The 14338-nt window shown below is 41.6% G+C and overlaps 1 protein-coding gene across 1 annotated transcript in view; it reads right to left on the bottom strand.

The window, feature by feature from the left end:
* Positions 1–14338, bottom strand: part of LOC116838877 (sodium channel protein type 5 subunit alpha-like) — a 351647-nt gene that overhangs the window by 290037 nt on the left and 47272 nt on the right. The window lies entirely within an intron of this gene.

Below are 14338 nucleotides of genomic sequence, written 5' to 3'. Positions count from 1 at the left end.
TTTAGGCAGCGGAGGGGTGCCTCCCCCTCATTTTATCTCACTAAAGTAGTGTTTCTTATTCTGCACTCTTTATTACTTCATCACACAATGGGGGGGACACTGCCACGGTAGCCCAGAGGGTTGGGGAGGAGGAAGCACAGGTGGGCTGTGCAGGGGCACCCCTAGATGCATGCAGCTCATCATTTTGTGAGGATCTCTGGGGCGCTGACACAGAGCAGCTGTGCTCTCTGGTTCTCTAGTACACTTGCCCCATATTCTAGGCAGGACTGACTCTATTTTTAGACAAAACATAAAGAAGGGAATGACCCAGGGAGTCATTCCCATTTTTGTCCATGCGCCCCCGGCCGACCTCAGCAAGGCCAGCCAAGAGCACCCATGACAGCAGCAGATGGTACAGAACGACTGATAATCGTCATCTCATCGCCAATTTACAATGGCATGGCAGACGGTGCAATAGGGCTGGTAACCGTCTCTGCTACCTTGCAAAGGCAAATGAATGCTGCTGTATAGCACTGAAGTACTGCATCTGTCAGCAGCATCCAGTACACATACGGTGACAGTGACAAAAGGCAAAACGGGCTCCATGGTTGCCATGCTATGGCGCCTGCCAGGGCAATCCAGGAAAAAGGGGCGCGAAATGATTGTCTGCCGTTGTTTTCACAGAGGAAGGATTGAGTGATGACATTTACCCAGAATCACCTGCGACACTGTTTTTGCATTGGGATCTGAACCCAGAATTCCAGTGGGCGGGGGAGATTGCGGAAACTATGGGATAGCTACAGGATAGGTACCCACAGTGCAACGCTCTGGAAATCGATACTAGCCTTGGTACATGGATACACACTGCCGAATTAATGTGCTTAGTGTGGTCGCGTGCACTCGACTTTATACAACCTGTTTTACAAAACCAGTTTATGGAAAATCGGAATAATCCTGTAGTGTAGACATACCCTTAGGACAGAAGTTTGCCTGAATAGGGTGATTCTGTAAACATGTTTGTGTGTACCTGTATCCAAATGGATCTCAAGCGTCTACGCACAGAGAGAAGAACAATCGTCCCCTGAACTAACTGTGTCAGAAGTAGGCACCCCAGAACCCACCAGGTGAGGGAATGCAGTGCTGTTACTGAGACAAAAAATAATCAAATGAACCAACCGACCAAGAGGTACACTATAGAATATTCTTTTCTTTGGCTTGGTTTATCACCAGAGTAGATAAAAAGATTCTGAGAAGCAATGCAGAGAACCATGAAACAATACAGTCAGGCAGAAAATTCTGACCATCCATTTCCTCTCCATCATTTTCATTGGAGAAACCTGCAAATGCCAGCTGCAATCACAATTAAACATTTGAAAATCATGGGCTTGTAGACCCAGGAACTAATAGGGGCAAATTCAGCATTTAGTCTAAGTGGGCTGGATTCTCTGGACTTGCACGTGCACAGATGTGCGAAGTGAATGTAGAATTCTACTAAATCAGCATTCCCAACTCATGTACACAGGTAATAGCTTTTGATTTTGATTAATCATGTACACAGATGAAAATTACTAAACAAGAAGCTTAATTCTTCCTTTGATGAAGATAGGAGCAACTCTGTTGAAGTTACACTAGCACAAGATTGGTGTGAAGGGAGAATCAAGCCCCTCGTACAATGCATTGGAGAATCGATCCCAGTGGCCCAATTCTAACATTGAACCAAACTTGTTCTTAAAAGAAAAGAGAAATGATTATATATGTCATAAGTAGATAGGTAAGGTAAGGGTTAATTTTCTTTTTCCTGTAAAGGGGGAACAAAGAGAACCAAACACCTGACCAGAGGACCAATCAGAGAACTGGATTGTTTAAAGCCAGGGGCGGGAATGTGTATACTCGGGGTCTTTGTTGTTTTCTCGGCTATGGGTAAACAAGTTTCCTTCTAACTCCCTCTTATCTCAAATATTCTACTAAAAGTCTGTGAGTACAAAGGAAAGCAAAGTAATTCGGCTATGAAGAGCTTTGTGTTGTACGTACAGATGTGATGCTGTGTCCGTGTTGCTTCCTCGGCTGGGGAGCCAAGTTCCTTCTATCTCTCCTTTATCTCAAATTCTCAACATCTGTGAGTACAAAGGAAAGCAAAGTAATTCGGCTATGAGACTTTGTGTTGTATTACATTATGTTGATTTGTTGGACTGGTTTAATCGCCTAATCTTTTAAATCAACCTGTTTATTCATATTTTACTTATAAGCAAGAGCCTGTATGAGTTTTCTTAATCAAATTATTTTTGTATTTTCTTCTTTTTATATAAAGTCTTTTGAAAACTGGTGGAGTTCTTTCCTAGTGAGGTAAAGGGATACGATTTCTGTACCAGTACCTGTCTCCCACGGGAAGGAGCAGAGAAGGAAAAGGCAAAGCCAAGCCTGTTGATTTTGCATCTAATTGTCCTGAGGAATGAACGCTTATCTCTTGGAAGCAGAAAAACAGTTCTTGGTACGTACAAGCAGAACCAGGAGGAAGCCTGGGAGAGGGGGAAGGGGTTATCTCTCCTGCTATCTGAACTCAAGGGATGGATCTGGGGGTCACCCAAGGAAGGGTTGGACACCAGAGAGAGGAAGGGATCAGGCCCTATAAATTCCTGACCTGGTGGCAGCGAGAATATCCAAGCTGGTAAGTGAGCTTGGGAGTTCAAGGAAGCACCCAGGTTTTTGGACGCTAAAGTCCAAGATCTGGGACAGGAGGCCTATTACCACAATAACTACCCCTGTTGACGACAGAGCTGTAGAGGAACCTGTTGCTCCAGCCCATGCACACTTCAAGACATGCAAAGATGAGGCAAGGCTTCCTGTCGAACTCGATCAGCCCCTTATACACTGTACCAGAGCCCAGGGTACAGGAGTCTGGAGAGGGCAAAATATACTGGTACTGTCTGAGTAGTTTCTGTTCCCGTGAGTGACCAGAGCAGGGGCTGCACTAGAGTAATCAGGAACCTGCTAGAACCAATTGAAGACAGACAGCTTGATAAGACACTCAGCCAATAAAGGCAGCTAATCGAGCACCTGGGGTTAAAAAGGAGCCTCACTCCAGTCAGGCAGGGAGGAGCCAGAGGAGAGAGCAGTGTGTGAGGGACTGGAGCAAGAGAACAAGGCTGAGAGTAGAGCTGCTTGGAGGACTGAGAGCAAGGTTATCAACACCAGGGAAGGTCCTGTGGTGAGGATAAGAAGGTGTTTGGAGGAGGCCATGGGAAGTAGCCCAGGAAGTTGTAGCTGTCATGCAGCTGTTACAGGGGCAACTATAGACAGCTGGCATCCACAGGACCCTGGCTGGACCTGGAGTAGAGGACGGGCCGGTTCCCCCAAATCTCCAACTCCTGATCAGACTCAGGAGGAGTCTACCAGACTGTGGGTTACAAGATCACTGAGGTGAAAAACTGCCAATAAGCGCAGGAACCACCAAGGTAGAGGAAGAACGTTGTCACAACATGTATTGTCGCGAGACAGCTGAGCAGCTAATTTGTGATTATGTAGTGACCTCCTTGTCTCGTACACTTCACATATGTCTTGTGAATGTGTCAGGAGAAGTTCCTGTGTAAGCATATCATTCAACTTCAACGGTCATAAGTGGTCAGATAATGCCAGACTCATCGGTTGTCAGCAGTGGGGATCGAACCTGAACCTCGAGCTTAGTGTATGGAGCCTCTGCCACATGAGCTAAAAGCCGCTCGCTTGTTAGCTAAGGCTGTAGAGCAAACTCATTAATCTCTCTCTCTCTCTAAGTGGTCTCAGTGCCACTAGGTGGGACAGAACACCACATGCAGGAGGTGTGAGGGTTACACACTTCCCCTAGCTGAGGAAGCATGTCCTGAGCTTCAGAGACTTCCCAGTTGAAATTCTGGACAAGCCCTGACTTGTAACACCGACAGATCCCAGTGATTGGTGGGTAGGATTGAAGCTGAGGCCTCTGGAGCTTAGTGTATGAGCTGCTACTGCATGAGCTAAAAGACAACTGACTGTTAGCTAAGGCTGTAGAACAAACTCATTAATCTCTCTCTCCAAGTGGTCTCAGTACCACTAGATAGGACAGAACACCACACACAGGAGGTGTGTGGGTTACAGTCACTTCAAAATGAATTTTCACCAGAACACTCTAAGACACTTCTCCTTAATGAGGGCTATTTTCATATCTTACTGACATCTGCAATTTCTAGAGAGTAAGGGAATGGGAAAGGGAATTCTATGTTCTCTTTATGCTCAAAAATGGCTGAACTATTTTTGGTCAAACTTTCTTTAAAAAACAACAACAAAAAAACCTTCAAACCTTCATAGATCAAGCCTTGAATATTTCAATCTAAAAGATGGAAGTTTCAGAAAGTTCTAAGTGACTAAAATTAAAGTGTTAGAATGGAAATGGTTATGCAATCTTAATTACTGCAGTTACTTCTACTCCTTTTATAATCTCTTATCGAGATTTCTATTTACCATCATTTTCGTGCTGGAAAAAGGTTTAAATGTTTTTCATTCTTACACTACACTTATCAAACCTGCTATGTTTCAAAGTATATATTTAACATTGTTATTCTTCAAACTCAGACATATTCAGGAAATGGCCAAAATGATTTAATGGGTCTTTATCATGTCTAATTTCTTCTAATCTATAAAGTACAAACATTTCTACAAATAGCCTGGGTCAGCCCTGATGTTTCTAAATATAGTTTGAAAGCACACAACTTAAAAAGGAAAATCATCAATGACTGAATGAAGAACTGAAATGCAGGGTTTTTTTTTAATGCAATAATGGCTGTTGTGACTCACATTTTTCACAACAGAGTCTGTATATTTCCACTCTTCTCGGCATATTTTTGAAGTGTGAGGCTTCAAAGATCTATCCAACACACTGTGTTTCTGTAGTATCATTATGCATGGAATGAACATTTCTCTCCTTAATCCTACTTAAACCCTGGCAACACCAGCCTGTGCTGATAAAAATGGATTGGTTATGTAAACAGGGTTGATTAGATACCAAAGTACCAACATAACTGGTTCCTATGTCACAGTAGTGAATGGAAACAATCAATAAAATGCTTTCAACATTAAAAATGATTGTGTTTGATAAGATCAGTACTCCTCTGGTAACTGTAATCCTTCTTTTACTTTTCTCCACCCTGAAGATGTCTTTCAGCTTTTATTCTTAAAAGGTAAAGTCACACCAGTGCACAAGATCCATGCAACATTTAAGACTCACTCAAGTTCTCAAAACAGGGTTTATGTGGCACATAAGCTTGTGCGGGCTCTCTGGCATTGGCATAAATGGGTCTACAAATTTACCCTAATTATGAGCTCAACTTGAGAAGTGAGTGAAAGTTCATGGAATGTCACACTATCCAGAACAAATGTTGATGGGAAAAGTTGCAAAAGCAAGACAGAGGCTGAATTAGTACAAACAAAGACCTACTGATACAATTCAATGTTAAGATTATGACTGGTAAGCAAGAAGATTAGAGGACCAGAAATCAATTAAGTGAGGAACAAAATATGAAGGGATGGACTCTTCCACCCATCACCCCCTTTTGGGAGCCTTAAAGAGAGAGACTTGTGATCAAAATTGGCTACTGGAAAGACTTCACCATCATGGCTGCCACACCCACAATCTCCTGGGACATCAGATCTTCTCTGTCCTAATCCTGAGAGATATCTTGACAAGGCCAGAGAGAGGGACCCAGATGACACCACCACTTCCACCGGTGCCAGCTAAATTCCGAATACCACCTGGGATGTGAGACAGTTTATCCTACCCTTTCCCCTCTCCATGTGTCCTTTTCTTCCCCAAACTTATTTCTACTCTTTCCTATCCCTGTCCTTTTTCCTTCTGTCCAGTAAGAATCTGGTTTAGCCAGCCAAGACTGGATATTTTGCAACACTGCTGTAAGCCTGTGACCAGAAAGATGCAGCTAAAAGAAATACCATAAGCAGCCCAGTGCTGGTACAAGTTTGCCAATTTTGGGGATGGCTGATGAGACTGCTGTGCCACTATTTCTCCTGTAGTAAGGCTGCAAGTGAAACTCCGTGCCCGAGACAGAAGCTGCATTTCTATCTTTGCTGTTCTTTTCTCTCTCCACTTTGTGTGTGTTTGTTTTGTCTTCTAAGGAACAGGATCAGACTTTAACAGCAGCAATGCATCTCTATGAATTCTTTACTTTTTCTCATCTTTAATACTATCTAAAAGACTGTCAAACAAGGTGGTTTTTTTTCCTTCTAAAAACTCTCCCTAGCTAAAGCAAAAGGGAACAAGGGATGCTGTTAAAGCAAAACTCTTATTTAATACTACACATTTCAAATGCTCTGTTTCCCTTCTTTCCTGTATCTTTAATAAAAGGCTAAAAGGATTTTTAATGGTGCGTTTGACATGGTACTAAGCATAGAAGATTAGGGTTGGAAGAGACCTCAGGAGATCATCTAGTCCAACCCCCTGCTCAAAGCAGGACCAACACCAACTAAATCATCCCAGCCAGGGCTTTGTCAAGCTGGGCCTTAAGAACCTCTAAGGATGGAGATTCCTACACCTCGCTAGGTAACCCATTCCAGTTCTTCACCATCCTCCCAGTGAAATAGTGTTTCCTAATATCCAACCTAGACCCCTGCCCACTGCAACTTGAGACCATTGCTTCTTCTGTCAGCAGGCTGAGGTCTCTGTATAACAAACCCTGAACCTTGTTTAACTCCATTTAATGTTGGACAGGTACTGCGTAATGTTCACACTTTTGACCCTTTGGGCCCCTATATTCCATCTAAATTAATACAACACTACACATGGGTGACTTCCACTCTAAAGGCCTGATTATACCTTGAGCTGCACACCTGTGCAGGGGGATAATGGGGAATAAGACCAAAAGCCCTTATGTTCCTCCATTTCCTCCCCAGACCTCGAGCCAGAGGGCCGAGGAGTTTGCTCCTGCTACTACACCTAGCTAGCTGAAAATTACCACCCCTTGGAGCCAGAGAGAAACAGGGAGTCACAATTCCTTCCCTTAGGTACCCCTCAGGCAGCACAGCAACGGTCTAGTTTTTTACTGTAGTCTGTGATTCTGTGACACAATGTAGCCCTAAATGAGAGACAGGATAGCCTGGTGACACTGGTGCTTATCTGGGGCTAAGGAACCTGGGTTCAGTTCTCTGCTCTGTCCCAGATTCCTTCTGTGAGCTTGGGGAGGTCACTCTCTCTCTTTCTGTGCCTCAATTCCCCATCTGTAAAATGGGGATAATAGCACTTACCCACCACACAGGTACGTTGTTAAGATAAATACTTTAAAGATTCTCAGGAGTGCAGATGCTATGCTAGGCGAAGCCATGTAAGTATCTATTGTCAGTGTTCAAAGGCTAATGGCCAGACTTGGCGAGCCTTGCTCATGTTGAATAGTAAGTTACTCCTCAATTATTCCCATTGATTTCAATGGGACGCCTCACAGAATAAGGTAGTACTAAACATGAACTACCATGACACAATCTGGCCCTTAACAGGCAATAACATTTTCATTTGAATTATATTAGATGTAAAAGTTAAACATAAACAAACTGAGCCCAATATTCCAAAGTTGTATTTTTTGTGTAAGATATGTTTAGGTCGAAGTGTAGCCATTGTTGTCTGCACTAGCCCCATGGGTTTCTTTTAAATTATTTGATGCTGTGCATCACACTTGAATCCCCCCCTCTCCTTTTGATATGTCTTTGGCATTTTCCTTTGGCCCCCAGAGTGAAGTGCTGTCTCCAGTGGTGCAATATATAGGAATACTGGGATAGGAACATGCAGAGTGAATGATGAACATATACAGTTTAGGGTTACTGGCATAGGTACAGAAACTCATATGTGCATGCACACACTTTATTATCCAGTTTATGAAGAATGCAAAATGGTAAGGAAGGGGGTGATATAAAGGTTCTATTGCCAGGAGTTTGGGATGATTTGATAAGATAATGTTTTCAAAAGCACTTAAATCATTTAAGAAATTAGTCCCACTGAATAAACAATGGGATCTAGGTTCCTAAGTGACATAGGTTTTTTCAAAAAGATTAATCACAATCCACAAGAAGCATTTTGCAATTTAGTGCATTCACATTGGTAAAATGCTTCAAGTTCCTCAGCTGGAAGATGTTATGCGAGATTCTCTATATACTGAATAATTTCTGTGTTGCTACCGCTATATATGTTAAGAAGGTATAACACATGAGAATAAGAGGGGTGAACAGAATAAAGAAGTCCTTGAAATTGCAGAGAATTCACTCATTACTTCTGCAAAAGCTGATGACTGTTTTTTGTGGGTTTTTTTCAAAAAGCATAATTGAGTCAAGCCCACAAAAAATGATTTACTTAGGGAGTGTTCCTAACATGGATTATCATTGGCCAAATCGCCATCTGGTGTAACTCAGCATAGCTTTGCTCATTTCAATGGACCCACACAAATTATAATGACAGAAGTTGTAGTCTATTATGACTAAAGATAGACAGAAAGGAATGCTTTTAAAACATATAGAAACCTTTAAGATTACCACATCTGTCAGAAAGTATGTCATTGGTGTTTTTTATTTTAAATTAGTGCTCATGAAAGATACAAAAGGCAAAGGAAGCTGAAGGCCTGTGTTTATTTTTAGAATAAATACAACACAAGCAGCAACCTGAAATTCTTAACTCTTTGGTGTGTGTGCTGAGAGTTCCCACTTGTACAAGTATTCAGCCCTTACTCAGCCCCTTAGCTAAAAGTGCAGACAGGGATATTGACAATTGTGGTAGTAGTTTTCGGGACACAAACACCCTGTTTATTAGGAATGGGACTAATTCCTCCAATTTATTTCACATAATCCAGGCAACAGTTAACAGATGGTAATGACTTGCAGTCCCTACTAACCTGGGTCAAATTCAAGCTGGTGACCTACAGATGAAAGGTTTTATATCATGTTACCAATCCCCTGAGCCACACATACCAAACATTGTACTCAGAAGAAAAGAACTCAGAAGTGTGGGTTTCTGAAACTGTCCAACAAAATTTCATTGAAGTGGCTAAGATTTTTATTATTCCAGGAGAATAGTTTTTAGGAAATGCACAATATTGAAGTAATGGGCCACACTGATACTGTCATGTAAACCCAGGTATGAGACTCAGTTTCTTTGTTACATGCTTTGCCAGGCAACTCTACAGGTTATGACATCACATAATGCAGTAACGAGACACTTCTTTCCTAAAATCAGACATGTTTGTACACCTTGTGTATAAACCAAAAGCAGAACTGGTGTAAATAAAGGAAGGACACAACTTTAATTTCATTCATGTCAGGATAAAGCAGCAGCCTCCATAATACATCAAAAATGAAACCTCTGAATAACTGACCCACAAGCCCTTTATCAGCTTCCAACCAACTCTGCCTCCACTGTATCTGCTTGTAAATCCAGTTTAATGAGTTTTGCTGGCATCTACTGTAGCAGAATCATTGCATTCTGACATTACCATTGACTTATTGATAAGATAAAGTCTTCTGAAAACGAACATGAGCTAACAGGAAATGAATTCAGAGGATTTCATCCTCATATTGTAGTAGTATTTGGAGACTGACAAATATTAGGCTTGAATTAAATACTGGTAGCAAGTAACAATTCTCTGATGATAAAATACTTCATATTATTTTTAGTGAGCTAAAATATACTGCTTTCTTTTCATGTGCTGCTATTTCAAATTATACAGACATTATACAAATAAGTCAGAGGGAAGCAGTGCTGTACAGTTACTGATGCACATCTGTATAGGTTTCCAAATAATACAATTCACTGAAGCCCAACAGCTTTTGGTATCTATTCTGCATAATCATCGGAGATTGACCTCAAAATTCATTCACTATAAATTACTCAGACTTCAGATTGAGGACAGTTTTCCACTTTGTTACACTGAAAACAATGGAGCTAAACCAGCATAAAACATGTAATAGAGTGGACCACTCAGAATCTATTCAGTCCTACATACAATGACTACCTTGAAAACAGAAAGCACCTGTATGATGTCATTTAATAGCTCCATATTGGGCTAAATCCTACATATACTACTCACATGAGCAGTCCCATTCACTACACACATAAGTAAAATATGCCAGATTTAGCTACTCTTATGTACTTTCAAAAATAAATTCTAACGAATACAGGATGTTATGAAATGATGATTAAAACATTCCCTACAACTACTATGTGATAGTCATTGCTGATAAATAAAACAAAGCTTTGTACACTAATTGCTTAAAGTCACGTTCTATATGACTGGTTGGGCCTTTTTTGGAACTGTGATACCTGTAAGATCACCTACAGAGTACAGATCTAATCACCAATCTAATCATCAAAACTACAAAGAGGTCTTTCATTCACTGGAAGAGATAATAGAGCTGCAGAAACAAATCAGCATATAATATTTACATATTGGGTTGGTTTGAATTCTGAGAACAAAAACAGGGTCTCCATCAATTGGCACTGAATTAGGACAGGAATAAAGCATGAATTTCAAACCCGCATTTAACAGAAACTGGGGGAAATACTGCAGTCCCCATTTCACATAAGACACACAAAGAGAGACTGAATTAGATGATCTAGGAGAATACTAGATATGAGAGACAGGGGAAAGATGGGAGATGCAGACTAGTTAGTCCAGCATGTATGAGAAGCACCAAGGACCCGAGTACCCCTCCATGGCTCCACTAGACCAATAGACTCAGTCTGGGGCAACAGGCTCCACCACACACTTTCCCAACTGCCTGCAATATCAACGGGCTATTTATTGCTGATTTTTGCTCAGATACAGTGATCAGCTACTTCCTTTTATCCCCCACTGCACCTCCATCCTTCTGCAGCCCATCCTTCCTCAGACCTGGAACCATACACCCCTCCTTCTACCTTTTTCCTCTCAGCCCCTTCCTACCTAAAGCCAGGACATCTCTCTCACCCTGCCTTTCATCTCCATCAACAGATCACCCCCCCAAAGCTACCCCTCCCCCCGCATAAACCCTTTCTTCCCTTACTCCTTTCACCAGCGTTTTTCCACATACCTTCTTCCACCCCAACCCTTCATCCCGCAATGAGTTTTAACCATCAAGTCGCACACATAGCTGGTCCATGTGACCTTATTACTGTTGCCCTCTTCCCATATGTCTTTGATTGTAAGTGCTTGTGAACAGAGACTGTTTACACCTATGTCTGGACAGTGCCCAGCATGGTGGAGCCCTGATCCTGAGTGGGACCTCTGAGTGCTACTGTAATATGAATATTAACAGGCGACCTGTGTGAGCCAAATTCAAAGTCACAGATTGAGAAATATAGTAGCAAAATTAGCTTTGTGGGTAAAGGAAGTGGAGGTTCTTGAAAGACAAACTGCAGAAAGAGAGCATGAAGAAAGGGAGTTTGCCTTTGTTTGCTGGAATGTATTGAAAATTTGCTTTCTTATTTGGTGGAATGGAGATTTGACAGTATTGTTTGGAAAAGCTGGTGGATATTCCACTCAGATGGAGAGAAAGAGATTCTTCTCCCTGGGAGAGTGAGAGATTATTGTTTTCTAAGGAGGAACGATAGTCTGCCAGTTTACCATCAAAAATTGTGTATGTCTGGAGGCCAAGTTTAGCAATCAGAAAGTTAAGAACTGACCTACGGTCTGGGGGCCAATCCACAGTCCACTTAAGCCAACAGGAATCTTTCCTTTAACTTCAGTGGGCTTTGGGGCTGTCCCTAGGAGTATGGAAGATGGAAACATTTTATTTCTGTCACTCACCCTGAATACTATTTCACAATTTCATTGCCTTTGCATGGAAAACCCATGTGGAAGCTGATGCTGAATGACAGCTCATTGATTGTCATTACATAATGCCATAACCAAGTTTGTAAATGAGACAGATGAAGATAAGGAAGTGGGGGAGGGGAGATGGTAAACATTTTTATTTTCCCTATTTTCAATTATTTTTTTAAAATAAATACTATGGTTCAGAGGCTAAAAACTACAGTCTCCCTTTCTCCCAGCCCAGCTGCTGTACTTTGCAGATAGCCTGGCTGCTTTTAACTAAATTGAACTGATGCTGAAACAACACCTAGGCTTTGGTGCTTAACTGACTCAGGAACCTGAACTAATTTCAAATGAGACTTAGGCTCCTAAGCACCTAAGCCATTTTGAAATTTGAATCCAGGCTCCTAAGTCACTTAGGCACCTTTGAAAACTTACCCCCTACCTTTTCCCTACACTTCTCATCTGTTTACTATGAATTATTTTTCCTAATAAATAACATGTTCCATAATTTTTTTTCTAAAAATCATAAATTTAAACATTCATCAGCCTTAGTACAATTGCCATAGTACAATTATTGTGTACATTACATTGACTAATAAGTCAATCTAAACATGCATTTGTGAGTAAATAGTGCATGCTTGGTTGTTGGCAATACTGAGCGGGGCCTCATACCTTACAATGCTCTGAATGTGAGCAGCAGTGGCAACCCTATCATGCCTTCTTGCTTAATTTAGTTTATGGGACCAAATGGTCAATGAGTAAAAACAGAAACATCTGAGGAGATCATCTCATGCTTCTTGGAACAGAAAGAGTACAGGAATGATCTGGAAACTTGTTCAGACTTCCTAAATGAACAGTTATTTTAAAAAAAATACACCGAGTGACTGACTCAGAGAGGGAAGGCTGTGCATCAGAGACATACCTGGCCACTGTGCATTCTGAGAGATAAACTCCAGCTAGGGAACCTCATCCACAGAAGAGAGTGGAGACTTGAGGCAACTGAAATATAATTCCTATGGGGCAGTGGGGCAGCATAATTGACAAAAACTCAACGTTTTCTAAAGAAAGCAGAAACTTTTTAAAAAAATAATTTAGTCAAAAACCCAGTTTTCCATCAAAAAGCAGTTTAAATTGAAGTTTGTCAGTCAGCCCTATTACTCAGAATTCCCTTGATAGACAATTAAACCTGCTTTAACACTGCTTTTTCCTGCCAGAGTGGTGCAAAACAACATGATCAGGGCTGAAGGATCTGACCTCTCCTATCAAGAGCACTGAATTATTTTGGGGAGTATGACACAAGGACTATGTTATGGTTTATGAAGCGTTATAGAATAGGCCACAGAAAAATTAAAAAGGCATCGTTCCTAGTCCAGGTCAGTTTGGCCGCTCCAGATGCCAGGCTGTTGGGATACAGACTAACACAGCTACCTCTCTGAAACCTGTCAGAATGATTTCAGTTATTCTGTCCTCCACGTCCTCAAAGGAATGAGCTAGCAGAGAGAGAAATGCCGATTACTACGGGAATTCTACAACAAAGAGACCTTATAGAGCAACAAGGCAACCCTGACATCAGTTTGCAGAGTATCTAGCTTGAAAAGCTAAAATGCTGAAAATCGCAACTGCTCCTCCCAATTCCTAATTTTCCCTCATCTAAATTGAATTGAAAATTTATATAAAAATATATGAAACCCACTTAAAATTGTTTAATTTTTTACTATCACTGTCCTTAATAAAAGGAACCTAGTTTAAAATAGAGTCTCATGTATTTAACTCTTCCGTTTATGCACTCAAGTTGATTATACCACTTGCTTTGTGGTATTGTACACCTGTAGCACAACATCTCCAATCTGGAGTGCTTGGCACTGGCTCTGCTGCTATAAAGATCATTCTCCTAGCCCTTCACCCTGACCATGTGACCCTCTCTTTTCATCCCTCCATTCCCCCTTTTCTAACACATCAAACACAAAGTACTTCTATTCCCTTTCACAGCCCTTCATAACCTATCCCCACCCTACGTGTTATTTCTTACTCACTATTGAAATATCAGCTCTAGTTTCCTTTGCCCACTTGTTACCTTCATACCTTCTCCTGTGCTCCCCCCCCCATAAACATCCACAAAACTAATGCATCATCTTTCTTCAGCTCCCCCCTTAACATCTTCTTTTTCATAATGCCTACAAAATACTTGACAATGGCTAGGCAGCTGAGATCACAGCCTATGATGTTAATCAATATTGTCTCATTTTTCAATGTCATGACCTGCAGGAACAAAGTCCACAGGATCCCAGTGTGCACACAACACCTGGTTGGCATCAGCCAGAACTACAACTCCCTGAAGCTCAACTCAGACAGCAGGCTCCATCCTTGGGCCTGATTGGCAGAACACCAGAGCTCCGGGTTGGGTTGATTCCCCTACTTAAGTCAGGAGGAGGAACAGGAATTTGTCTATATAGCTGGGCTCCACCCTACTTCTTCTTACCTAACACTGTGTGCTCTTATTTCTTGATCCTGATCCAGACTGATTTCTGGTATATGACTCTCAGTTCCTGACCTTCTGATTCTGAACCCCA

Source organism: Chelonoidis abingdonii, chromosome 2 (assembly GCF_003597395.2).
Source record: "Chelonoidis abingdonii isolate Lonesome George chromosome 2, CheloAbing_2.0, whole genome shotgun sequence".
In the NCBI taxonomy this organism is placed as follows: Eukaryota; Metazoa; Chordata; order Testudines; family Testudinidae; genus Chelonoidis; species Chelonoidis abingdonii.
The sequence above is the reverse complement of the archived record's forward strand: the minus strand, read 5'-3'. Positions and strand labels throughout refer to the sequence as shown.